Source organism: Coptis chinensis, chromosome 5 (assembly GCF_015680905.1).
Source record: "Coptis chinensis isolate HL-2020 chromosome 5, ASM1568090v1, whole genome shotgun sequence".
Classification (NCBI taxonomy): Eukaryota; Viridiplantae; Streptophyta; class Magnoliopsida; order Ranunculales; family Ranunculaceae; genus Coptis; species Coptis chinensis.
In genome coordinates this window covers 56,173,609-56,198,281 of record NC_141460.1, presented here as the reverse complement: position 1 = coordinate 56,198,281, position 24,673 = coordinate 56,173,609, and the positions used below count along the sequence as shown (strand labels likewise).

Below are 24,673 nucleotides of genomic sequence, written 5' to 3'. Positions count from 1 at the left end.
TGGCAACCAAATTCAAGAAGACCCAAATCAAGCAATGTTATCAATTATGGCAAGCCTATCAATAGGACTTGAAACTCTGAACAAGAAGTTTGATCAGCTCTCCATGAATCCTCCAAAAACAAACAATTTCCAAGCTAAACCTCAGCCAACCAAGCCTTGTTATGCCATTTGTGAGCTATGTTCTAATGAAGGCCACACCACTGAAGAGTGTTCGTACTATCTGGATACTAATGTAGAGGCATGTAGTATCAACTCTTTAGGAAGAAATAACCAGTTCAATCGGGGACAGAATTATTGGAAGCCACAAAATACAAATCAGAGGAATTTTCCTCCAGGATTCCAAAATCAGTCAAATCAGTTCTAGAATAACCAGTATCAGTTCCAAGACCGCCAACAACCATACATAAATCAACAATCATACCAGAACCAACAATACCCAGCCAACACAAATAGAGAGTTAGTACCAGATCTTATGAGTGGATATATTGCCCCTACGCCTTAGTTGAGCAAAGCAGTTATCCCACATCTAGAAGAAGCTATCACCACCATTGTCAATAAGTTGAAACAGACAAATCAAAAAACCAAGAAGTTGGAGAATAACTTTAGTGTCATTCAAGGCCAGATAGGGCAAATCGCTGCCGCCTTGACGGAAAGATCGAAATGAGCATTACCAAGCCAGTCGGAGCCAAATCCGAAAGGAAGAGGTGTCTTGCAGTTAGATAACCTGGAGATTACTCATGACCAAGTTAATTCTGTCACCACTCTAAGGTCAGGCAAGAAAGTTGATAACAAGATTGTCTATGAACCAGGGAAAGATTCTGCTGAGCCAAATGTAACTTATGTTCCCACCATCCCACCCAGTTCTAACACTCCAGATATATCTAGTGTTGTGCCATCTGCTGAAGAAACTGTTGCAAAAGAAGTTGAAAGAACTACTGTGGAAGTAAGTAAGAAGAAGCCATCACGAGTGACTCCACCGGTCACTCCACTATTTGTTACCAAGCCAACCGAAGCTGAAAGAAAAGAACCGATATTGAAGAATCCGCCAGCACCGTTTCCTTCGAAACTAGTGAATACCAGAAAGGATGACCAGTACAAGGAGATTTGCGATGTATTTTAGAATTTGCATATTAATATCCCATTTTTGACCGCCATCAAGCAAGTCCCCTCGTATGCCAAGTTCCTGAAAGATCTAGTGAAGAAAAAGACCAACATTCCGAAAGAAGCTTTTATCGCTCAAAGATGTTCATCGTACCTACATAATCAAGCGGTTGTAAAACTGAAAGATCCTGGAAGTTCAACTGTTACATGCAGAATTGGAGATTCTTTGGAGGAGCAAGCTTTATTAGATTTGGGTGCTAGTGTGAATATTTTACCATATTTCGTCTACGAGAAGTTAGGCTTGAAGGATCTTAAACCGACTGATGTTACTTTACAGTTTGCAGATAGATCAATAAAGATATCTAAAGGAATAATTGAAGACGTCATAGTCAAGATCGAAGATTTCTATTATCCAGTTGATTTCATAGTATTTTCGACACAAACACCTACATCTGGTAGGCAGAGATACCAATCATTCTAGGCAGACCATTCTTGGCCACTGCAAATGCACTCATCAACTGTCGAAACGGTAATATAACGTTATCCTTTGGTAATATGAGAGTCAAAACTAATATTTTCCATACGTTACAGCAACCATAGGAGGTGTGTGCTGTGAACGAGGTATGCATGATTAAAGCGTTAGCACAGGATTATCGACTCATTCATATCCTGTTAACAAGTTGGAAAGCTTCGCACGCACTCCAGACTATGAGGAACTTAGTGTCGAGGAAATCAATGCACTTTTGGATTCATCACCTGTCATGGATGACAACAAGTTCAAAGAACAGTTTGAATCGCCTATGTCTGATGGACCATCTAAAGAGCTTAAGAAGGAGCCACCTAAGCTAGAATTAAATCCTTTGACGTCTACACTCAAGTATGTTTTCTTGGGAGATTTGGGAACCTACCCAGTAGCCATTGCATCAGATTTCACTAAGGAGCAGGAATCCAGGTTAGTAGCACTTTTAAAGGAACACAAGTCAGTTATAGGTTGGACAATTGATGATATCAAGGGGATCACTAGCCCCATGATAGTTCAACATAGGATTCATTTGGAAGAGGATTCCAAGACTTCTAAGCAAGAGGTCGTCAAACTCCTTAATGCGCATTATCTACCACCCTATTTCGATAGTCGATGGGTTAGTCCAGGTTCAAGTTGTGTCGAAGAAGTTCGAGAACCACCGATGTCGAGAACAAGAACAATGAGTTGATTCTAACCGAATTCGTGATTTGGATGGAGAGTTTGCATCGATTGTGAAGTTGAAAAAGCGATCGAGGAAAGATCATTTTCCATTGCCTTTCATCGATCGGATGTTAGAAAGATTATTTGGACAAACTTACTCTTGCTTTTTGATGGTTACTCGGGATATTTTCAGATCCATATTCACCCGAGGACTAAAGAGAAGACCATATTCACATGTCCTTTCGAGGATTGTGCGTACCATCTCTCTTTAGTCCTTAAACACTATTGCGATACCAACTTAGTTCGAATGAAAAGTGCCACTTCATGGTAAAAGGAAGGGATAGTGTTGGGTCACCAAGTTTCAAAGGAAGGAATTACGGTAGATAAAAATGTCTACGGGGAAGTAAAAGCTAGGTTCGTGAAGATTGCCATTCTTAAACTTGTCCCGGTTCTGACCATTAAGAGAAAATTGTTGGTACAAGGTATACTTTTGTCAATCACATGCTGAGAGAGATCAGAAGAATTCTTACAAAGTGGAACCTAGTGGGTGGGAATACTAGTCTTGAGGATCTGACTATAAAGGACTCAAAAGTCTTGAGAATCTGACTTTAAAAGACTCACATTACGTCTTGGGGATCTGACGTAAAAAGACCGAAAAATTTGTTTCTTGAACTAATTCTTGATATTCGGCATCAATGGTAATATCCTACCTTTTTCTCATTCATTTCATTTACTTCTTTATACATTGAGGTCAATGCATGCATAAGTAGGGGGAGGGTGTACTTGAGAAATGAATTTTGAAAATTAGTTTTCAAAAACAAAAATATTTTTGTTTCTATATCAATAGCATGAGAAAAAATGAATTTTAATGATGAGTCTGGGATATATATTCTATAACGCTTTAGTGTTGAGTTTGATAGATAGTTTATATTATTGATTTCATTATTGCTTAGACTATTTATTATCTTTGGACATAGTTCTTGTTGATAGAATTCTTTATCAAGGCACCACCATAATACTTTGGTGGGTTTTTGTACATTTGCTAGAAGAGAGATTTAAACCCCTAGTAAACTGGAAGTAGAATTTTTAGACTTAGCCCATGAGACTTGAGCTTTATACCCATTCTTTGGAGAGTCTTACGAAAAATCCAAGTCTTAGTGACTCAACATCTTTCAGTTCTTTATGTCGTTGTAATATAGTCTCATTATTTGTTGATTTGGTTAATCCTATGACATCAACTGGGAGATAGCCATTAGGTCTTGTAGTCTATTCAAATAGAGTATCATACCGATAAGTCAAGTAGTGAACCTATTCAGCCTTTTATCCTACTCGGGATAAAAGATAAAAATGATAGTTTACCTACTGAGAAATGAACGATGAAACTCAAAACGTGAAGTAAAACTAAAACTTATTACTTAGTCTATATTTATCAACTTTTCTACTCTCAATTCTATCGAAATAGAGTGGAGTAACAAATTAGTTCCACTCCTAGTTCTCTAAGTAGCATGGAATGGTTTCATAGTTAACTAATCGGTCTTAAGTCTAATGAGAGTTTTTACGAGGGAATTATACTACGATGCAACTGCCCACAAGATACAAACTATAATTGATTCTACGGAAAATACTATGTTGATTCTATAATAAGGAATTGTGGGGATTGATTCCACCTTAACTCAACTTTAACTCACTAACAAATAAATTAAGTAATCTGAATGAACTGCTAGCTACAGAACAATTGGTTCTTCCTAATCCCCTAATTACACATGATATTTCTATCAATTCATAACTAGCATGTGAACGATTAAACCCATTCTCATAGCTTAATTAATCGTTTTTAGAGTGGAATAGAAATTACGACGACTACGATAATCGGAATCAAGCTTTCATCAAGGCTTCTCAACCCTCTAACGGAGGTTTAGTTGAGAATCATTCCGCAATTATTTCCATATGAATCTAAACTAAACATAATATCAAGATTTGAAATTTACAAATCTAAATTAAACAATAATTAAAAATCTAATTAACAACTAAGAAAATGGTAACCAACAATAATTAAAACTAGATCTAATAGATTGAAATAACAAAAATCAAATGACAAGAATAATAACTATTTTATTTATGTAATGAATGATATTCAATGATTCAAGAAATTAATCTAAAATAAGAAATGAAATTCTAAAACTAAGTTCTAAAACTCATTAATGGAGGCTAACTAATCTAATTTCTAATCTAGGTCTAACTATCTACCATTAACAAAGAGCTAAGCTTTTTGTTTTATACTTTCAGATCCAAAATCGTGCATGGGCTTGGAGCCATGTTTTGGGCGAAGAATCGGTGCCCAAACCCAATTTCTTTAGTCCAAAATGGGCTCTTCACCGCAATGGGCTTCGACAGATGTTTTGTCCACTTCTGCTCCTCTGATTGGGTCAAGGCTTGAACCATTGGAAAAGCTCTTTCGATTCGGTCGTTTGACATAAGGTAGGCCCAATTTAGGTATGAGTCCAAAGATATGGTCTTGAGGAAGTTCTGCGACTTTGTGTCTTTGTTTAAGCGCGCGTTGACTTTTGACTTTTCACTTTTCAGCTTTAGAAAGGCTTTTGTCTCTCTTGAATCTTGGCCTTTAATCATGAGAACTCCTTAGCAACCAACCATTGCTCCTTTATCTTGCTAAAGTGGCACATTTCTGCACATAATGGACTTTGAAGCTTTGAAATGCATAAAAAACGTGTCGGTATTAACTCTCACTTATTAATATTCACATAATTGGTCTAAAAGTATGATTATTAAGGGGTTAAAACTACAGTTTGGGCTCTTATCACCCACTTTAGTAGGACCATCATGTTAAACCCTTTTGAGCCTTACAACAATAAACCATTTTTCTTTCATAAAACCCTTTACCCTTTTTGACTCGGACAAAGAGGTATAGCCAAAAATCTTTATTAGCCATACCCATATATTTACCGAGAATACGAGGGGCACAAAGAGAAAGAAATAGCACAAAAAGAAGATTACAAGGAAATACCAGAGAGATACAATGAAGACCATCATTCTACTCTAAGTGAAAGAAGCTAGTGGAAAACAAACATATCCAGTACTAATCAAGGATATACCACTAAGCTAAAAAAAAAAATTAATTAAAAAAAAAAAGTTGAACAGAATGGATGGAAAAGCTAAGACAAAGGAAGAATTTTCTCTGCAATACATAAATTGAAGAAATCTTCTAAAGAATGAAGCAAAACCCTTAGTGTTTTGTAAGCTTTGACCTTAGAATCCTTTTTACCTTTCTTTATAAATCAATACCCAAGCCAAAGTTACAACCCAATTTTTTTGACTTATCACTTCTGGGTATGGTACAAAGTCTAGAATAGGTGAGAGGATGCTAAAGTGAAGGACGGAGCAACCGTATGTGATTGATATTCTTTCCATGAGACTATTGTCATCTAGAAGTACCATTTTTTCAAGGTAGTATGTGGGATGTTTCAGTATTCATTATTCTTTTTCCCCACATACGTGAGGTAAAAATAGTATACCATCTTACGAGAGATTCTTTTCAGAATATATGACCCGGTGAGGATTAGTCGAGATTATCACATGGTAAACTAGGGATTCCGTTTACTTGGATAAGGAAGTGTGAGGAGATTATTCAAAATTTTACCGCATGTAAGCGCGATTTGAGAATTTTTCAATTTTACTATATTCCATCATAATCTATGAGTCTTTGCAATGAATCTGAGAGATGTTTGAGTAATTGAACTTAGGAGGCTACAAAATATAGCTTTATATGAAAATTTTCAAAAGTGCTCCATGTCTACTACTAGTCGGAATTGTAAAACTTCTGACTTCACGGGCAGATTTCAACTCCCTATCTTAACTTCAATTCCAAAATCTATCGTTATTCTTCCCTCTTTTTGCTTTGCGGGTTAGTTGTCTTGAGATTTATATTGGAACTTCCCTAGTCCTCTATCATTGTTTGAATTGGTTTGAAGAAAGCTCCGCAGGTTGGAATGGAAATATAAAAAGTTCAAAATTCGGTGAGTTTTTTTACTTTTATATCTTAAATACGAGGTTAATTTTACATTTATTTTCTCAGGTTGATTTCCTTGTCATGAGCTACTGATTAAACTATCTATTTAAACTTCTTGATTTGCCTCCTCCCACTAAGCACTACATTTAATAGCCGGTCACCTGAGGGCCCCCAACTAAATTAGGTAATTAATTTTCTAAATTTGTTGGTCTTTTAAAGTCGATTCCCTAGACTTAAAACTTGTTTCAATCTAATTTCTTTTACTATTTTTATCTTCCTTCTTTTCCATGTGACCTATACGCCCTAGTAGAGGCGAGGCCATCTAATTATTTTTTTTTTATAAATTTGTGATTAAAGGTGAAAAGCGACATAAAGATGCTCTAATGTCTTCTATTTTTTGCATGAGGTTGACCGGTGTCTAGCAATGTATTAATATGGTGTATAACACTATCCTTGTTATAATTAGTGCCCTAATTGTGATACATATGATAAAATGGATCTTTGTAGTATAACACTATCCTTGTTATAATTAGGTGCCTAATTGTGATACATATGATAAAATGGATCTTTGTAGTGAGTGTTCCTAAAACTTTTATTAGCTATTGTGTGTCTTACACATAAGATCATCCATCTTTTTTGTATCATCGTCGGGGGTTTTCTAAATAGTGTAAATATGTTTACATCTACTCTCATATTCGAAAGTGATAGACATGTTCTCATTCCTACAATTAATTAAAACCTGGCGTAGCTAAGAATGTGGTCTACACAGATGATAGGAATTTGGTTTCCATTTGTGGGTAAAGTGTCAAGAACTATAAAATCAGCGGGGTAATAAAATCAAAGACCTTGATAATCACATCCTATATTACCCTAGAGTGGAATCTTAATAGATCTATCGATAAGCTGTAGTCTAACATTTGTTGGTTTTCAAGTCTTTCAACCCCTAGATGTTTATAAAGCTGGTAGCATGGTAATAAATTCACACTAACACCTAAAATCCAATAATGCTTTATCAATGTAGTCCTCTCTATTCTACATAAGCTTGTATGACTCTTGGGGTCCTTATGTTTTACTAAAACTTTGTTCTGCAGCAGAAAGGATGAACAACTTTGTTTAATAAAAAGCGTCCTTAGGAATATTTGTTTTCTTTTTTACTAGGTCTTTTATAAATTTTAGCATATGAAGGTATTTGTTTAAATTCTTGCTTAGAAAGGAATATTGATATGTAGATTTTTAAAATATTCATGATCTCATTATATAGTACTTCCTTTTTGTTATCTTTTAACCTAGAAGGGAATGGTCGCGGGTGGAATTTTTTTAGGTTACCTAATTTTTGGTTTCCTCGGTTTCAGTGGCGGCTTTTTTTTCCTTATCTTTTGTTATAACAACTTCATCGAATCAGGTATGTCAACTTTGTTATCCTACTTTCTTTCTAAGGATAGATGTCGAGGTTAACTCCTTACGTGGTGCGGGGATGAAGGGTGGTTTCAACTAATAAACATTTCTAACTTTTGGGTTTTGTTGGGTTGGCTTGGCAAAGGTTCCCTAAGGTGTCACGCTAGACTAGCTAGTATTTGATTGAATTGTTGGCTCATCTGTTGAGTTATTTGTTGTGTTACTTGTTGAGCCCATAATATCGAATTTTTTGGTCAATTCTTTTGAATTCATTCTCCAATTTTGGTTGGCTAAAGATTTTATGGTTTCATCTGTGGTGTTGGGTTGGGTTTGGTAATTAGCCATGGGGTCTATGGTTAATTCTCTATTCGTGTTTGGTTGTTGTTGTTGTTGTTGTTGTTGTTGGTATCTTTGTGGAAAGGTACTCTGGCCTCTGTTAATGTATTGTTGCCTATTGTTCTCTTGATAACCCTAAAACCATATTGGTTTCTTTGTGAAGAACATGTTTTTTGTCTCCATGAATTGTTTAAGTTATTTCTAAGATCTAGGTTATAGTTGTTGTTGTTACTAAAATTATTTGATAACCTTGTCTTTTGAATGTATTAAAAGCACAAACATCATCGATTACCTTAAGCAACAAACATAGAACAAACTGGTGTTGTGATCTATAGTAAAGACAATTTTCACAAAATTGGTTGACATTCATTAGCATTTAGGTTGATTATTCATTGGAGAATTTAAAGTAAATTAATCAAACTTCTTGTTTAAAAGTTTCAATTCACATGGATAAACTAGCAATGGCACCTTCAAGTTTCTTATTGAGTTCATTTTAACATCATACATAACTTGTTTACTAAAACTCATCCCCATCTACCCGTGCCATGTCCTCATGGTTACTACCATTAGCCCAATCCATAGAACTCTCGGAAAAGTTTTGCAAAAAGTGTAGGCTTCATCGGGAGTAAGACTAGTAAATCTTCCTCCATTCATTGATTCAATTAACTGGCGGTTCATAGGTAAAAGACCTTTTATAAAGTAATGTACTATATTAAATATGTCAAAAACCATGATGTGGACAATGGACAAGTAAATCATTAAATCTATCCCATATTGTATGAAACTCTTCATTAGGTTTTCCTTTGAAGGTTAAATAATAGTGCATGGCTTCAGTTTTCGTAAAGGGTAATATTATTTCATAAACTTTTTGTGATAGTTGCTCCCAGTAGTTATAGAATTAGAGGGTAGGGATCTATACCAATGTAGTGCGGCATCCTCAAAAGTCAAAGGGAACAACCTTAATCTAGTTTCTTCAGGGGAAAGATGAGGTGCTTTAAAAGTACTTATTATGCTTAAGAACTTACTCATATAATTATATGGTTCTTCATTTGTTTTTCCATAATATCTTGGCAACATATTAAGAATGGTGGGCTTAATCTCATAGTTATTATTATTTTCGGGCATTACTATGCAGTTTTGGTGGTTGAACCATAGGTTGAAACAAAAGTGCTAAGAGTTCTTTGATCAGCCATGGCTGACTAATGGTACTCTAGACAATTAGACAATTAAGTTATATAAACTAATCTAATATGCACTTAATTAACTAAATTATATTATTAAACTATATGAGACTAACTATTAATGTTAATTATGAAACCGCTAACGGAGGATTCAACTGTGGAAGAGAAGTACTTACTGTTATAGCAAGCAAAACAACTCCAAAAATTTTTGAAATATTTACAGAAGCTACCTGATATTTCCAAGAAGTAGCCTATAAAATTTTAGAGCAATCGAGCTTGAAAACTCCCTCTTCTATACTGTTTAATCCCTGGAGTCCAGTGAAGAAGTTTTCTATACACACTTTAAACAATCAATTGATTAAATAAGTAAAACAGCACTAAAAAATCACGAAAATGTTACTGGAGTCTCCTGATGTGTCAGGGGATGATCCTGTAAAAAATTTGGATTATTTGGAGTTTTACAGATCCTTTTCTCGACTGTTCTTCCAGAGACCTTGGTCCTGAAAAACTGTAGTAACACACTGAAAACAAGCAACTAGTTAAGTGGTCAAAACAGGTCAAACAATACCTAAATGTTTCTTAAAGCTCCCCGACAAATCGAGGTTCCTCCTGTAAAATATAGAATTTTTGATAATGTGCAAATAACTCTGCTTTCGAATGTTTTTCCGATGCTTACGTCACGAAAACTGAAAAACGAGTGCGCAAAGATGATGTTAGTTACCGGTAAAACAAGTCTGAAAATAAGAAAATATTCCAAGAAATTACCGAGACTTTTGAGGATCAACTCTGTAAAATTTTAGAATTTTTGAAATTTATAAACACGCTTTATGTACTGTTATTTTCTGTTAAACAAACACTAAACTTTATGAAAAATATTTTCTACTATGCAAATCTAATTGAATTATGCTAAATTAATCTAATTATGCTAAATATGCAATTTATGCTATATGAATTCCTAAATTAAAGTAATCTAAATTAAATATTCTATCACCTAATCAATTTAGAGCGGGCAGCGGTGCCATTGAAAAAGCTCACAACACATAATTATTTGTATTGTTGTTATTTATGTTACATATCTTTTACAAATCTTACTTAGCCTATTAAATATTAAGTATAGTGGCTAGCAAGGTATCAATCCTACTCTAAATAATTAGTTGATTATAATATAAACTTCTAATCTAAATTACTCTAATAGATGCAAGTAAAAGATGTGGCTAAGTAATAATGAATATATGTAATTTGATTTGATTTGAGAAGTAAACTATGGTATAAACTAAATTAAATTAAATATATAAATATGAATCAAGAGAGAGAATATCTTGGGAGAGATGAATCCACCAAAATTATAGAATTAGTTTAATAGATCTACCTATCATGCTTAATATAAATCACCAATAGAAACTCACCACACCTACAAACCTTATGTTCATAACCATGATGATAATATGTGGCTTTCAACGCATACTTTCTATCTTTCCATCAAATACTTCTTCAATCTCCATGATATCTTCTATTAAACCAAATTGTGCTTTTTAAGTGACATTTAATATACAACTCTAGGTGCCATGGAAAATCCACACGTTGCATTAACCATACAACTAATTGAGGTGCCATAAAGAATTCAATCATCACACCAGAACACTAAAAACTAGAAGAAAAGAATCTAGGGTTTGTGGTATTTGGCTCTACACAATCATGAATTACCCTAAGACCTCCTAACCTCTACAAGGAGCATTAGATCAATGGATGAATAAGAAGAAACTCAATGAGGGATTTAAACTAAAACATGATAGAAGAAGAACTAAACTAAAACATAAGAAAAAAGTTTCATCTCCCCTCCCAAGAGAAGGGAGATTAGCTCCTCATACTATGTTATGAACACAATATGAAAAGGAATAATCTTTATTGACGGTAATGGTGAAAAAGGTCTGAACTTTCTTCTCTCTTAATTCTAGATCTAAGATATAAACTAAATTTCCTAGATGATGTAAACCTTTTTGTGCCTTATATATTAGCTTACATATTTGTTTGGATATAGATTCAAGTCCTATGTTTATTTGGTGTCAAACTCTCTGGAATATTTCTATAAGAAATCTTGAAAAGGTTGGATTCGGTTGGACAAAAGTTGGACATGGCTCACTTTGCCCTGCAGGCTATTTCCCAAGCTGCAGCTTCTGACAGCTTTCAGTTTTCTAATTCTTGTGAAACTCTGAATTTATTTCCATGTTGATCTCCTCTTCCTATGAAGTCAAAATTAAGGCTTTGAGATCAGATTTAATACTCTTCTAACTCAATTATTATCCTCTTTTAGAGTCTCACTAGGTTTGGCACTTATGGAGACAAATATGACATTTTTGCCCTAGGCCTTTAGTTGTAATTCCCAGTGACTTCTTTTTTACTTGTTTGACTTCTTTTCCCTCCATATTTCACATTTAGGTTCTTTGACCTGCAAAACTCAAATTGCATCATATTAGAATATTTAAATATAAAATGGAGACTAACATACACATAATTGGGGATATAAATCATTACTTTTGAGCACTTATCACAGCCCCTAACTAGCATTTTGCTAGTCTCTTAGCAAATATGAGATGAGCTCAATGGAGAAAAACAAGGTCTAAGAGTTAGTTGATCTTCTGCCTGGGCGTAAAACTGTTGGAAATAAATGGATTTTTAAAGTTAAATGCAAGGCAAATGGTTCAATTGACAAGCATAGAGCACGCCTTATGGCGAAAGGCTATACCCAACAAGAGGGTATAGACTATGAAGAGACATTCTCCCCTGTGGTGAGATTCACTTCAATTCGCCTCATTTTAGCTATTGTCGCACAATAGGATTTAGAACTTTTTCAAATGGATGTTAAGACCGCATTTCTCAATAGAGAATTAAAGGAAGTGGTATATATGGCTTAACCGACTAGTTTTGAGTTCCAGGGACAAAAGCGCAAAGTTTGCCACCTAAAACGTTCTATATATGAACTTCAAATATGCCTAGACAATGGTATCTCATATTTCACAATTCAATTACCTCAATTGGTTTTGAGATGATTGAAGAAGATCATCAAGCGTGCACACTAAACGATCCGAAAAGAGTTTTCTTATCCTTTCGATGTATGTCGATGACATTCTTTTTAGCCGGGAATGATATGGATTCCATTGTTGCCCCTAAGAAGTGGTTGTCTTCCAATTTTGATATGAAGGATATAGGTGAAGCAGGCTATGTGTTAGGGGTTAAGATCACGAGATCGCCAAAAGAAATTTCTTGGTTTGTCTCAGGAGACTTACATTAGAAAGATTCTTGAGTGTTTCTGTATGCAAAACTCCAAACCAATAGACACCCTATTAGAAAAAGGGTGTGTCTTAAACCTTGATCAGTGTCGCAAAACTAATGAAAAAAAGAATCAAATGTCCAATGTGCCATATGCGGCTACAATTGGTAGTCTGATGTATGTCATGATGTGTACTCGACCAGATATCAGCTTTGTAGTTGGATTAGTTAGTCGTTATCAGAGATATCATGGTCCCGCTCATTGGAATGCTGTGAAAAGGATACTCAGATATCTACAAGGGACTACTGACTTTGTCCTAATTTACCATGGTGGATACTTGAAATTAAAAGGTTACACCGATGCAGACTGGGTTGATGATAAAGATGAGCGCAAGTCCACTTCGGGTTATGCTTTTATGCTCGGAGGTGGAATTATTACTAGGTGTAGCTAAAAGCTAAAATGAGTTGCTTTGTCTACAATGGAGTCAGAGTATGTTGCTTGCTCAGCTGCAGTCCAAGAAGCTGTTTGGCTAAGGAAATTCTTAATACACTTAGATATCACAGCTCATGCAGAGGATGCAATATTACTTTCTAGTGATAGCACTGCAGCTCTGGCATTTGCAAAGGATTCTAAGTATCATGGGAAGGCCAAACACATAGAGACTCGTTTTCACTACATTTGAGATAAAGTTACAACAGGAGAAGTGGTCTTGAAAGATATCTCCACACTTAACATGTTGGCTGATCCCATGACTAAACCTATTGCGCGAGATGCGTTTAAATCTCATGTTAAGAGTATAGGACTTCATAGGATTTGATATCTTTAGACATCTTTTATGTAATTGACATTGTTTATGGTATATTTCATTAATTTAGATTTTTTGGAATATTCTTTTAAATTACACATTCTTGATTTGTTTTTGTCACTGGGCTTGAATCGACCTACTCACATGGGTGATCACCTTGGCGCTTGGAAAAGCGAGCAAGATGAGATATCTATATTTTTGGCGCTAGAAGAGTGAAAATAATTTTTTTTTTTTTTTTAATTCTTGAATGTCGCCTTAGTTAGAACTAAGATGAGACCTTATAAAACAAAGGTTGAACATAAAATTTATCCACAAATTTATGTAGCCTGTAGTTAAGCCGAATATGAGTGTTTTTTCTTAATAGGCTAGAGAGTAACTGGGATAAAGCTCAAGTTAGGCTTGTTTAGCTTACTAGACAAAGGTTAGTATGGTGTTATGGTTTTGTAAGTGACATACCCATTTTAGTGGGATAACGCCATAGCATACATAGCATACCGTATGTGATTTGGTCGACCGATAGTGAGAATAATGAATGAATCCCTTCTTCATTGTTGTGTGAGCCACTAGGATAATTAAAACTTTTTCCCATAGTATGCCTTTCTTAACCTAAGGTTATGTCATGAAGAGAATATTTGGTGATGCTACTTTAGTATGCTTCCTAAGTAATGACGATACTTACCAGATACGGGGCATTTCTAGGAAAGCCACTAAATATAATTGAACCGGCATGAATGCTTAGGAAAGACTTTTTGATAGTACATTATGTTTTGTGACTCATAGCAGACCTACCACTATATTTTTAATATGTCATGAGTACAAAACAAGGAGGGATGTAGCAATCGCTATATACGAGGGATTAAGAGTGTTGATTCCTATGTAATCAACAATGTCCGAGGCATATACTGAGATGCTTCGGGTGATGCGCTTTTATTAGTTGGGTGAAAACTTAATAATATCGCTTCTCATGTTGCTTTTTATTTTTCTCGAGATTGCACACCTTATTCCCTGTATGCAAAGATGAGTAATAGAGATATTAAGATTTGGCCTATGTGGGCTAGTGGGAGATGTAAGTGGGTTGGACCACTTAGGTCCGCCCACATGGATCAAGGATCCATCCCCAATATAAGCTACTCCCTAGATCGTAGGATCGTAGTCCTACTAGATAGAATAGAATATATCTTGAATCTCTTGTTACGCAAGAGTCAAGAGTTGACTATTTGTTTGTTTGGTTTTATATACCTTACGTAGGTATTAGAAACACAACAAGTAGAAGAAAAAAGAACAAAATAAGCTATCTCAAATTCTTACTCTCTTCTTTCTCCATTCACCAAGGAGTGGGGTTTAAGGTGTGGATTCAAGGGTTGATTCTAGTAACAGACCTACTCAAGAGACAAGGCTAGTAACAACTCTCAAGGTTATCATTCTTTATATTCGGATTTCTTCCGCTAGGACCAAGGTATGTTCTATAACTCAAATATATAGCATGTTAATGTATTATTTACAGCCCTTATAATTGGTAGAAATACATAGCAATCCATTCATGTTATATCAACCTCATAATTTGTCTAGATAAATATTTCACATTTCGAGCAAAATGCTACTGCAAAGTTGTGCTCATGTAAAATGGACCATTCGACACTAGAATAACTGCATAACAAGGGCGTGAATGTGACAATGGGAGGACAAACATAAACCAAGTGACAATTTCTGCCCTTTTCCAAAGTCAACTCAAAAGTTCGCTACCCTCACTTATTAGACTAAGTTTAGGTCTCAACAAATTTGTTTCCTATCTTTTTATTTAAATAATAACTATTAAATGTGAAATTAAGCTACTCAAAGAAGTGGAAAATGAAGAACAAAAGGGTTATTTGTCTACAACTATTAATCTCTGAGATAGTCATGTAAGCCCCCCACAACTTATTATGTATGTAATATAAAACATATATGCTAGCTGCATAAAGGAATTGAATATGAGAAGTTCATTTGTATCTGAGCAAGATAGGGCGAACTAAACAAATAAAGGAAATGGAAGCAAGATGTCTTCAATGTTTTAGATAACATTACTTCAGGAGATAAATAAATAATAATTCACACAAAATATATAAAATGCAAAATTCAAATTAGGTTAACCGGGCCATGCCCTCAATCCTTGTGGCTTCGCTACTGGTAATTGGGCGAGAAAAATATTTGCGAGAAAACAACTAACGGTAGTAAAGTTGTTGATGATATATAGTGCATGTGAGTTTGTCAGTCCCTCACTTGTAAGGGGACAAATAACATAATGAATTTTGTAGGAAACTTGTTGGGCAGAAATAATTGGGTGAGAAAACAGCAAGATATCTCATTTTCTTCTTACGTTTCTCACTACTCAGTTTTTTTTTCACATAACTTCTTTTATTTTTTTCAACTTTTCTTTTAATCCTTCTATGCTTGTTACTCACTTTCTCCATTTACCATTTACCATTTTCATTTTTTTTATAAAAAAAATATATATAGGGTTAAGGCATACCCACACAGGTTACATTGAAGGAACCTAGCCCGAAGGCTCATCAACCCCGAAGGGAACCTAGCCCGATGGCTCACCAATCTCGAAAGGCTCTCACCAACGCGCCATTTTGAGTAGACCCAACCGCTTCCACCTTGTCCATGAAGACTTGTTTTTGCTCCTCGGTCCACCCATCGTAGTAGCATGCTAGCACCCTATCTCTTGCTAGAAAGCTCACCTGGCCCAAAGGCTCATCACATAATTACACAAGAAAGAAATCCCAACCAACACTTGGTAGGATTTGAACTTCCAACCTCTCCCATGAGTTACACAACCAATTGAGCTAGAAGCTATTGTGTACCATTTTCATTTCCCCTACATTTATCTTCTTCATTTGAATAACTCATATCATTTGAATAACTCATATCATCTCTCACAACCAATTATGTTATCCATTTTTAAGTTTTTGTTCATATATAATTCACATGGAATAAACAAATATTCACGCCATATTTTTGTTTGGTTGCTTGTATCTTCATCATCATCTACAAAAATCCACTTTTCTTAGAGATATGAAAAAAGTAAGTTCAACAAAATGCAAAACCCGGCCATTTAGTTTAGCTAATATACACTTACAAGTTGTACAACAAATGAAAAAGGTTTTACCTTTGTGTGTTTGTCTAAGCTAAAACCTCATCATAGTTCCAAGACGTTTAAGAAAGGTAAGTTGCCAAGTAACAATTTTGTCAAAAGGTATTCACAATCTCTCTCTCATTTTATTTAGTAGTTTGTAGACGTTCAAAATCGAAAGGTAAATTGTCTAATGGAGAAAAAATTCCAATGCAATAAGTTGAATTGACAATGAGTGTTGGATAATTAATTGTGGAGCAGGTGTTTTAGAAGAACCAGAAAAAGCAAACTTGTGCTTTTTTAGTACATTATGGGTAAAAATTTCTTGACTCAGAATGTATAAATTTGGTATGTAGTTACTCACAAACAATATATCCGCTACTTATATGACTGCTTATTCATTTTTTTTTTTTTTTTTTTTTTTTTTTGGATATTAAGTATCTCCAAGTTGTAATTTGTGATTGAGTTACAAATTGAGAAAATATGATTGTCACTTATAGATGAAATTAATTAGTTGAATGTTGAACTCGTGTTTTTTTAGTAAATTTTGGGCTAAGTTTTTCTTGGATGTAATCTACATATCTTTCCGATGATATTTGTTGAATGATGAACTCCTATAGTTTTAGTACATTTTGGCCTAAGTATTTCTTGTATGTAATGCATATATTTTGGGTTGAGTTTTTCTTGTTGTATATATTTTTTAGTTACTTTCAAAACATATTTTAGCAACTTTAATGGATTTGGTACAAAAATGGTAGTGATTATTATTATTATTATTATTATTATTATTATTATGTTTTTAAAATTTCCCTAAGTTGTAATTTGTTGATCTTTGAGCAAGTCACATAATGACGAATCTGTTTGTCACTTATAGATACTTATAGATATTATTTCTTGCATACCGAACACTTTTTTTTTTTTTTAAATGTTTGCTTTTTTTGGCATAAGGTTCTCTAATTTTTAATTTATTGATTTGTGATCGAGTTACAAATTGAGAAATATATTTGTCACATATTAAAGATATTAGTTGAATGTTCGACTCGTGTTTTTTTTAGTACATTTTGAGCTAAGTATCTCTTGGATTTAATGCACATATTTAATTGTTACTTTCGAAACATCTGTCAGCAACTTTTATGATTTTAGGTACAAAAATGGTGAAGATTATTTTATTTTCTATATTCTTCAATTATGTTTCTCTAAGTTGTGATTTATTGATCTGTGATCGATGATATTGTTTTGAATGCTGAACTAGTGTTTTTTTAGTAAATTTTGGGCTAAGTATCTTTTGGATCTAATGCACATATTTGGTAGTTATTTTCGAAACATATGTCAACAACTTTAATGATTTTGGGTATTGAAATAGTAGTGATTATTTTATTTTTTATTTTTTCAATTAAATTTCTCTGAGTTATAATTTATTGACCTGTAATTGATGATATTGGTTGAATGCATGTTGAACTCGTGATTTTTCAATACAATTTAGGCCAAGTATCTCTTGGATCTAATGTATGTATCTACTAGTTACTTTTAAAACATATGTCAACAACTTTTGGAACTAAACTCAGTTAATATTATTATTCTTATTGTTATTGTTATTGTTATTGTTATTGTTATTTTTAAGTTTCTCTGTTTTGTAATTAATTTGCTAAACTGTGAGCGAGTTAAATACTGGGGAATATGTATGTTTGTCATTTATAGATAATATTTCTTGCATGCCAAAATTGTATTTTTTTAAGTCATTTTGGGCTAAGTATCTCTTGGATCTAATGCAATATTTAGTAGTTACTTTCGAAACATTTGTCAGCAACTTTTATGCTTTTGGGTACTAGAATGGTGGTGATTATTTTATTTTTTATATTTTTCAATTAAGTTTCTCTAAGTTATAATTTATTGACATGTGATCGATGATATTGGTTGAATGCTGAACTCGTGGTTTTTTAATACATTTTGGGTTAAGTATCTTTTGGATCTAACTTTCAAAACATATGTCAGCAACTTTTATGATTTTGGATATTGAAATAGTGATTATTACTTTGTTTGTTTGTTTTTTTTTTTTCTCTATTAAATTTTTTCAAGTTATAATTTATTGACATGTGGTTATTTGATTTTATTTTACGAGTCTCTATCTTATAATGTGTTGAGCTATGAGTTAGTTACATACTGAGAGATGTGTTTGTCAACTACAAACAATATTTGCTGCATACCGAACTCTTGAAAAATCAAACGAGTGAAAGAAAAAATCACGTCCAAAACAAATGAGTGAAAGAATAAAAATATATGTCTAAGCCTTTTTTGTCTCTTTATTGTGCATGAGTTGCTGACAGTGTAGTTTATTTAGGTTGACATTTTATAGACGTTTTACTAATTTGTTTATACTATTCAAGAGATATTTTATATTTTTTTATTATGAAGGAAAAAGGGATGACATCATAATTATTTACTACTAATGTCATAATTTTTTGAATGAGTTTGCAAGGAAAATGAATTTTGTTATTTTAATGGAATCAAATGTTAAAGTAACTTTTCATAATTTCTTTGTGTATTTAATTTTATTATTTTGATGCAGTCAACATATATATATATATATATATATATATATATATATATATATATATATATATATATATATATATATATAATTTTGATTTAATTCTTCGTTTTATTTATTAGTTTATTTTCTAACTTATTTTAATTATTTTTATTCATTTTAATTACTTAAAAAAATAAACTCAAAAATCAATACTTAATCTGGACGATTTCTCTTGATTGGTGTATTCATCTCAATGAAATTGAGTGGTTATGATAATTCAACGCGTCAACATCACCGGGACAAGGAGAGAGAAAAGTGTAAGAAGATAGAGAAAGATTGTTAGAGGAGAGAGAGAGTACTATTTTGTTTTTACTTGAAGGGCAAAAATGTCCAAAATTGTGTTGAAAAATCAAAATTGGAACTAATATTATTGGTTAATATTTAGGAAATTACCCAATAAAAGAGAGAAATGAATTTCGTTGGATTAACCTCGGGTCTGATTCTTGGCAAACAAATGGCCACTCTAATGCGAAGTCAACCAAGTCATATAAAATATCTCGACACTGTATGTTGTAAATGAAGAAAATGATCCCGCTGGTTTAGAAGAAGGTGAAACAAAAAATGGTAATCGAAAAAGGAAAGGCATCGGCCATGTCGAGAACACGTCGGAGGAGAAAAGGTCACATGGTAAGAAAGTGAGAGTGGTTGATGAAGTGAAAGAGATTGTTCAAGGTATGACAGGTGCAATAGGTGATCTTAAAAAATTTGTTGATCCTGCAGCTCGTGCGGAATATATTTGTATGCAAGTTATGAAGATTGAAGGTTTTACTAAACAATACTTACGGAAGGCTTACACAATCCTAATGAGGAACCCCATTGAGAAAGAAATATTCTTAGGCAGAGATTTGGAGCTCAAACAAGAAATGGTAGAGGAACTTCGTGATCTAATTGGTGATATTTGATTTCCTGTTTTTATTTTTTAGTTGGGAGTTTAGAAATAAATTTCTTGGATATGTAAATAGATAGGTTTAGTAGTTTTTTTCCCCTTTTTTTGTGTGCTTAAGCTTGGATTTTAACAAATGTGTCCTTCAATGCTTAGATTCATTGAATTATATTCTTCAAATATTTGTTTGATCGTTATAAAATTGTTGTTATTTTATTTTTTTAAGTAATTAGTGATCCAATGTTCATGTGTGTTTCGGCAATAAACTGCTTCAACACAGCGAGAGCAATGGTAAAGAATACACTAAGAAATAGAGGAATTTGATGTTGGGGGAGATGAAACTGAACCAAATAATGGCTGCCTACGTACCCAAGATCTGTTCTCTAGGGATCAAGTTTCCACGTAGTTCCTTATGAAAAATAATGTGGTATTTATATAGGTAGAGTAGAGAGTCCTTGTAGCTCAAGTAATCTTGTTGCTTGAGTAATTGTGATAGAGTATAACTGTCAACTGATAACTATCTCTTTTATAAGAAATGAATCTGGACATAAATCAACGTACATTAGTGGCAAGCCATGTGGCTAAGGTTCAGCCTTAGACACATGAGTTAATGGGCTGTATACATTGATCCATGATATTGCGAATTGGGTTTTAGCCCCTGTTGATTAAATGAATAAAATAGATACCCCTACTAATAGACGTTTGCCCGCGTAGGTGGGGGTCGAACATCGCCCTCTTTGTCGCTCTAACAAAGTTCACATGGCAAAGAAGAGAAGATAAATCACGGAAAACGGAAATAATAAAAAGAGTAAAAGCGGAGGGTATAACAAAGTGTCGCGTGTGAACGTAAAACGATAAGAAAAATGGACAATCGGGAAAAATTCGTGAATTAGCGGAAACAAAAAATGTCAAAGTAAACGATACCACGGGGCCTTGATGACGTAGTTAAATAAAAAAACGGCCGAAAAAGTACAGATAGAATAAAAGATGCACATAAATAAAATTGCAAAAGAAATTGATTGGCGAAAATTGTACCGAATGTGTCACGCGATAACGCGAAATCTGAATTCGACGAAGCGTGCCAACGGAATAGAGATATTTGGATTATACCGTTGAAAATTAAACGTAGGGGCAGTATAGTAATAATAATAATAAAAGGAAGTTAAACAGCAATTGGACTCAAAGTGTTCGAATGAGATAAGAATTGAGAGTAGAGATGAAGTCAGAGTTGGAGAAGAATTCCACCAGCACTAGAAAACCCGCGCGTAATCCTATATAAGTGTTGGGGCCGTATATCCCACTCCATAAAAAATACTTTACGTTCATCCAACAGAACAGACGTAGGCAAGAGAAGTTTTGAAGCTTGTTCTATCTTCACTTTGACTAGCCAGGTATGTTCTCTCACCATCGGCTCTTCTGCATCTATTTTTTTTCCCTCGCGAATACCGCAAAAGTTGACTAAAAATTCAATAACGTGAAGATCTTTGGTCTAGCATCTGGTAATTGTTGTAAACGTGTATCGCTGATCATCACCTGTCTATCACTAAGGAAACCATCCAACTTCCTGATCTCATTGACGAACCTTTAGAGAGAGAAAAGTTACGAGTGATAATCCGAGAAAAAACAAAAGTTGGTGTCGAAGGCGAAAAAAGGTTAGCACGGTGTCTATTAGGTTTTACGGTCCTCTTGTTTTCAGGGAACCCTTCTTCTCATCTTCTTCATCCCAATTGAAGAAACCCAACTGGTGTCACCCCTAGTCTGTGTGCCCATTACAAAACTGCCTGAAATTTCAGCGGTTTTGGGAGTAATATCGGCGAAAAACTCCATCAGAATACCTAATTCAAAGAAAGAAACCCAATCGGAATAACGAAAAACACGATTGGATTTGTCGGGTTTTGTGGTCGTCGTTGCGGATGGAAAAAGAAAGAAATAAGAAAGTAAAAAAGAACGAAACTCTGGACATGCGAGAGATGATGGTGGCGCCAGTAACCAAAACTGGTTTTAAGTATTGAAACACAACATGATACGGTGCAGCTCCCACAAAGGAAGGACATCGTAACCGCTGTTACATAAACTGGTTCGGTGTACTCGGAAGAGTTAACAACAAACAAGATACGGTGAAACGCCCTCCAAGGAAGGGCACCGTACCTGTGTCCCATTGAGTTGGCCTAGTTCGTCCTTGTGGACTCAGTGAACCCGATTTTTGAGCAATCTGACCCGATTTTTTACCTATCTGACCAGATTTTTGACCTATCTGATCCGGTTTTATTTTCTTTTTTTCAGGTAGAAACTACCGTACTATACGGACGAAAAAACACTCGAGCAGAAAAACTCGATGACGATCGTAGACTTGGTGAGGTGGAAAAAAGGTGACAAGTACAACGACTACCTGGAACCACGTCGATGGTCGCTTAAGGAAATACAGAAAATACTAGGACTCGAGAAATTTGAGATTGATGAAGTGTATGAATTTGAAACGAAAGTCGAAGAAGATGAAATAGTAATGGCTTACACACAATTAAATTGCGGGAATGCAATTCCGTTGAAAGCAAAGAAATTGCACAATTATTGGAGTGGTGGCAAATAGCACCGGACAACTACCAATATCGCTACGTTGATCTTTACGAGAGCGCACCATTTACAAAATGAATTTAACCGAAGGTTCGGGGCTCAAGAAATCTTCGATACGATAACCGAAAAGCCATACCGACGAAAAGAGTACATAAAATTTGAAGTTGAATTCAAGGATTCAAACAGAAGTTTTAAAGGGTTCCCAAAAATATACACCGGATGGGATAGATTTCTGTACCGCTTGCGAGGGAAGTGGAATCCGACAGAGTTTAAAGTGCCGAACAAATTTCGAGGTAAGCCAAAACATAAGTATAGAAAATTGTACTGCGAGTAAACTGTTGACTAACACGAGTTATTATTATGTCTAATAGAGAACGCGAGTACACTACCAGACATTGAATTGGACAAGGAAGTGGAGAACAATCTTCGTTTCTTCTTTCATGAATGCTCTGATGAAAGATTGGTAGATCTGAGCTACTTTGATGATATCGTTGATTTCCGACATTATGGGGGTATCGAACAATGGCCCGATAGGTCCAAGGAGACACATAGTGAAATGGCGAAGAAGAGTAAAGAGTCTCGAAATGCAATATTTGGCAAATGCGATGGTGGTGAAAAAGAGATGGAACGGAGTTAACACAAAGAACTAGTCTTTGAGTTTGCTAAGCAAAAAAAGCGAATTGTACAAAAGAAGATGTGCTACAAGAAAACGGGCGAACGGAGACCAAGAGAGACAACCAATGTTACAATGTATGATGCCTCGAGGGACGAGACTACAATGCACAAAACATCCCAGACGAAATATAATACATACGCAGCATCAAGAGAAAAAGGTATGTACAATAGAAAACATAGATATGTAAAAGTGTGGTGAGATGTAATATCTCGCTTTGGTTTGGTATACACAGGAAAAGAATGGTAGGAAAAAGAACGAAAACGAAGGATACTTACAAAAGATAGTGCAGGGGAAGAACACAAAGTCGGTGAAAGAAAATAAACTGCAAAGAAAAATGCAGGAGCAAAGAATCCAACAACCACTGGCAAGTACTGTCAGGGGTAATACTACTCATGGAGGAAAACCACAGAATCTGTTAACCGTAAGTTGACCGTTGATTTTTACTATTGTGTTAGGACGGTAAAGAAATTTGTGTCCAACACTAAACCGATGAAAATTGTAGATGAAGCAGAGATGTTCAAGCTTGGAAGACGAAGTGAAGGGATCGCCCGGGATTATGCCAATGGAAAGGCTCGAAAAATATCAAAAATGTAACCAGAATACGGAGAACATCGGAGAATATGACAGAGCAATGTCAATGATTTTCGATAGTATAAACCAGGTATGATAGTATTATTTTTATCAGTTATTGCAAACTTGTGTTTAAGTCTGAAAAATGATGAAATCAGATATTTTTCGCCGCAGGTTAAAACGGCGGTAGTACGGGCCAAAGAAATTCATGAAAAAGTCGCGAAGAAAAATATCGTTCCGAATGAAGTCAATGCCTTAGAAGAAATAGAGAAAGTGAAGATACTCAACCAAAAATTGGAAGAGGCAAACGGCTGTTAAAGCGGAACCATCAAAGAGTTAGAAGACGAAAACAAAAACTTAACCGAGCGGACGGAAGAAGCAGAGGAGAGATCGTACGAAGAATTTGGGAAAGCCTGTGAAATAATGGAGGAACACAAACACTTAAAAGTAGATGTGATAGAATTGAAGTCACTTTCGTGGCGACCAAAAGATCGGGAACTTAAACGTCGCAAAAAGAGGTAGAGAAAAATAACAAGCGAATGACGATTTAAACGAGCGGCTCGGCCAAGATCACGTGCAAATGGCACACTGTGAATCGTCCGTAAGACAACTGACAGAGACTTTAATAGAAACGGAAGATGAACTAGAACGTGAGAAGATGAATTACAAAGATTTGTACGAATTGTATATGCGAAAAGTTGGGAAGAAACCATTGGATTTCCCCAAACCAATGATCATGTGATTGCGAGTATGTAATACCGTAGAGCTAAAAATTCTTTTTATGAAAATAAAAATAAAGTATGTGTTGGCTATTGAATATCATTGCGATGTCAGATAACATACCTGTATAAAACTTAGTGTTGTTGATTTATGAATGTAAAAGAACGAGACGCCCCCATGTAGAGAGAAAAACCTCCCAATATAGAACCATTGGAGAAAGTTATTGAAAGGCAAAGGGGACATGATCGTTCTCAA

General features: G+C 34.7%; 1 pseudogene; it reads left to right on the top strand.

Moving 5' to 3' along the window:
• The first annotated feature begins 12,624 nt into the window (after positions 1-12,624).
• Positions 12,625-12,939, top strand: LOC147498054 (secreted RxLR effector protein 161 pseudogene; annotated as a pseudogene).
• The last annotated feature ends 11,734 nt before the right edge of the window (positions 12,940-24,673 follow it).